General features: G+C 44.3%; 1 protein-coding gene across 1 annotated transcript in view; it reads left to right on the top strand.

Annotated features, from left to right (window-relative positions):
- The first annotated feature begins 943 nt into the window (after nt 1-943).
- The window catches only part of TMEM60 (transmembrane protein 60), a 12,925-nt gene continuing 9,632 nt past the window's right edge, over nt 944-4,236 (top strand). The window contains exon 1 of the mRNA XM_044678176.1: nt 944-1,103. The gene's annotated coding sequence lies outside the window, so the exon portion shown is untranslated. The remainder of the gene's footprint in view (nt 1,104-4,236) is intronic.

Raw genomic sequence — 4,236 nt, 5'->3', positions numbered from 1 at the left:
TCACTGGGCTGGGCCAGCGGGCAGCAGACCCTGACCGTGGGAAGCCGTAGACGGGGGTTCGGGTCCCTGGATGCTCGTGGCCCCCTAGCATCCACGGACATTCGCCCCTCTCTTATGCTTGCCCACCACTTTGGCCTCGCTCTGCAGCATCCCCAAGATTCTGTCAGCCCGGAATGACCGCAGGCAATGCAACCCTTACCGTGGCCGCCGGCGCCGCTAGCTGGCGGGCCGGGGGTGGGGGAGAAGCGCTGGAGACACCCGAGAAACGGGTAACCGCTGCCGCTACCGCTGCCACTGGGTGCCAGACTGACCACAACGAGGCTGCAGGCTCCCGCGCGAGCCTCTGGAGGAGTCGAGTAGCCTCGCCTCTACTCGCCCCGCCCCCTTCTGGGGGGCGGGGGAGGGCCTCTCTCTCGCTCTTCCCTCCCTCTCCCTGCCAGTCTGTCAGGCTCTCTGAGTGTGTACGTATCCCTCTCTCCCTTTCTAGAGCTGCTGCCTTCAAAATCCCGAAAAGGGGGGGGAGAGAAGGAAAGGAGGAGGAGCCGAGGACACCACGGATGGGAGGAGATGGAGTCAGGTTCACTTTAATTGGCACCTGCTTTCTACAATAGAGGAGAGGAAAAGCGGGGTTAGCTATATCCAAGATCTCCTGGATTGGTTTTTTTCCCTTTAGCCAATAGCAACAGAGGGAGGTGAATCCAGTCGCCCCATCTGTATTTAATTGATGCCTGTAATATCGAACCGGTGTAAATAAGGAGGCGCCATTGAGTCGGATTGACATTTCAATTCGCCAATCATCACCAGAAAAGAGGCGTGGCAAACATTTTGATTGGCTTTCCCTCTACCTATTAGCGTAGCCAGAGAGCGGCTAAGATTCCACCCCGGATGTTGAAGAGGCTAAGGGAGAAGCTTGAGTGGGGATCTAATTTGGCTGCCGCTCTAGGATCCGGAACTGAGTGCAGCAGTCTGTTTCCCCACCCCCCTTAATGTGACGAATCCTGGATTTAATGGGGGAAAACGTGCGTGAAGTTCCAGGGGATATAACCTGACGAATCCCCTCATCTTCACTTCCCCTCTGCCTTACGTCTGGCTGCAGTACCCAGGTGAGTCCGGAGATCAGACGGACGCGTCATACGCCCTAGGAGCGTCCGCCCCTCCCCCTGCCTCAGTGAACGTTAGCTTCCCGCACCCCACCAACCCACTTCATTTTCGTTTGCCTCCCCTCCATCATCTACGCCCCACCCCCAACAGCCTGCCCCTCAATCATCGTTTATTTCCAGTAATTCTTTTTATAGAGGTTGCTCCTATCTTGTAACAAGCAAGCATTTTTTAATGTCTGAAATGTGCTAGACACAGTGTAGAGCTGTGGGGAGTCTGACCGAGTTCCTGCGAGTAGCTTTGCAAATGAGGAAGAATACAGACAAATGCTTTAAGATGCTCAAGGTGCATGTAGGCCTTGGGCAGGTGACTTGTCATCACAAGGCTTTTGTGCAAAGGCTGAGTTACTATCAGTAGAGGTGATCCAGAAAGACCCACTTAGAATAAATTGAGTTTGGAGAAATTGGAGTTGGGACGGTTTAGATGATCCTTTCCTTAAGAGTAAGAGGACTCCTAATGAAAACGGCTATGAGCTTTCCTACAAGGAAGGAAATGCGTTTAGAAGAGAGGGAAAGCAGATAACTTGATGAAAAGTACAGAATGGCAGAGAAGTACCATAGAAGTATGGAGAGGAGAGGTGAGAATTGACCTTCGAAAACATATGAATTAAGAAATAAGGTATATGCCTAGTATTTTCCAAGATTTAAAATAACTACCTCATAGGGGGGGTGTTAATTTGCTCTCTGTCTTTGAATTATGACCCTACCACCACCACCTCCCCCTTCCTACAATGAAGCTGAGAACTCTAAAATGAATAATGACTCCAGTTTTACATGTCATCCTTTATCACTTGATGCCCTGCAGCATCTGAGGTCTTCCAACACAGTAAGTGAATCTTTTTGCAAAATTAGCCCCTCTGGGAACATTTAATTGCATAGGATACATGATTTTATAAAAGGTTTCAGGTTCACTTAAAGCCAGGACCCCATGATTAGGATCTAAAGGGCACAGGATTACCACAGTTTACTGCATCTAGAAGCAACCTGCCTTTCCTTTAGCAAGTCACAATTTATGTAACTTGCACATTTGAAAAGAAGAAAAATTATGACTATTCAGGTATATTACAACAAAACTATATAGGATCGTAGGATTTTAAGACTAGAAATCATATAGTCAGGAGAACTGAGGTCTCGAGAAGTAAAAAGTGGTAGAGCAAAATCTGAGGCCAGGTCTTCTGACTTAAAAAAACCAGGTGTTTAATCCTACTCACCACAGCCAAGGAACAAAGGCTATGCACAAAGGCCTAAGAGATGTTATGCTGAGAAAAGGAATATAGCTTTAGGATAGATTGAAATTTTTTCTTCTTGAACATCTGCTATTCACTAGCATTCTGGAGGAAACAATGGCCTTCTTGCCAATGTAGGTTAAACACAGTCTCAACCATGGTTGCCACAACCCCAGGACCCTAAAATAGCCTTTTGACTTGGGGGGGGGGGGAAGCTATATGGAAAAAAACTTGCTAGGATGTACAAACACGACAATAATAGTACCATCTAGTTTTCACTAAGTAGCCATGGAAACAAATCAGAAGAAAGCCAAGCTTTCTCTTTAGCCAGTAGAAGTAGGCTACTTTACTGTGAGAAAAAGCAATATGGTACTCTGGAAAGTACACTATTTTTTTTTTAAACCTTTAACTTCTGTGTATTGGATCCTTGGTGGAAGAGTGGTAAGGGTGGGCAATGGGGGTCAAGTGACTTGCCCAGGGTCACACAGCTAAGAAGTGTCTGAGGCCAGATTTGAACCTAGGGCCTCCCGTCTCTAGGCCTGACTCTCAATCCAATGAGCTACCCAGCTGCCCCTGAAAGTACACTATTAACAGGCGACCTGCATTCAAATCTCATCTCTACACCTTACTATTAATATGACCTTGGGCAAATCATTTACTCTGTGTCTCAGTGAGAAAAGTTTCAGGTCTGTCACCTTGGGTAGGAAAAACTTATCTTTATTTTAATATGATTGGTTTCTTTTGTAATTCTATGTATCTTATTTTATGCATTTAAAAAACATCCTAAGAGGAAGATCATAGGTTTTATTAGCCTGCGAAAAGGGGTCCAGGACCCCCCCAAACTTTAAGAACTCATCTTTCTTCAAGCACTAAAAGTTCTCTTATTCTACTTTCCATCTAAGTTTACTAGTCCTCTCACCTAGTCCTTGTTATACAAATGCTACCTATACAGGGGTTTGCCCAATTAGTCTGTGTGCCTTTTCTAAGCTATCTCATTTCACTTTATCACTATTCCCAACATTTATCAAAAAAATTAGCTACATTGAAAATTTAAGAAGAAATCATTAGTAAGAAAACCTGTAAACTTGGGTATGATCTATCTCACTGGTGGCCTTAAAATAGGATTCCATCTTTGATCAGATCCTGCTGAACCATCAAAGTACAAATGTTAACTCTTGTCTGTTACTAGAGGAGAAGATCTTAAATCCTCTATTAGGTATGCCTCTGATAAGAACTTTAAGTTTCTCCTTAGAAATTCCTACCTGCTAGAAATTTTCCTGTTCATTTTTATCTTGTAGCAATGTGATACAGCAAGAAGAGAACTAAATTTGAGGAAAGAGAACTCAGTTTCAAATTTAGGCTCTTTCGATTCCCTATGTGATCTTGGGCAAGTCCTCCAACTCTCAATTTTTCCATCTGTAAAATGAGGTGGCCTCTGAGATCCCTCGGGGCTTTAAATCCTCTTGAGTTTCTCTGAAAGAGTGGATAATAGAATTGAAATTTAAAAGTTCATTTTTTACTTTTTTTTTACCCATCATATAACACATATAGAGTTGTAAGGTATCCTACAGACACTGAACACATTTATGCATATTTTATTTGAAATAGCTCTGACAAGTCATGATGGGAATTAGTTCTAAATGCTCTAGTACATGTTCATTCCAATTTAGCATGTCTGTGAGACTCAAATGAGACCATGTTTATATATTTTACAAGGTAAAAAATGGAAGCATCAGTTATTTTTCAGTAAACCACACTGAAACCTCTGTACCTCTGATGGCCCTTCCTAGCTGCTTTTTACCCAAGATGATAGGCATCAGAAAAGATAGGCATCTCTTCTTCTCCCCCCCCCC

This window comes from Gracilinanus agilis, chromosome 5, assembly GCF_016433145.1.
Source record: "Gracilinanus agilis isolate LMUSP501 chromosome 5, AgileGrace, whole genome shotgun sequence".
In the NCBI taxonomy this organism is placed as follows: Eukaryota; Metazoa; Chordata; class Mammalia; order Didelphimorphia; family Didelphidae; genus Gracilinanus; species Gracilinanus agilis.
Note: the sequence above shows the minus strand (reverse complement) of the source record. Positions and strands in the feature narration are given on the sequence as shown.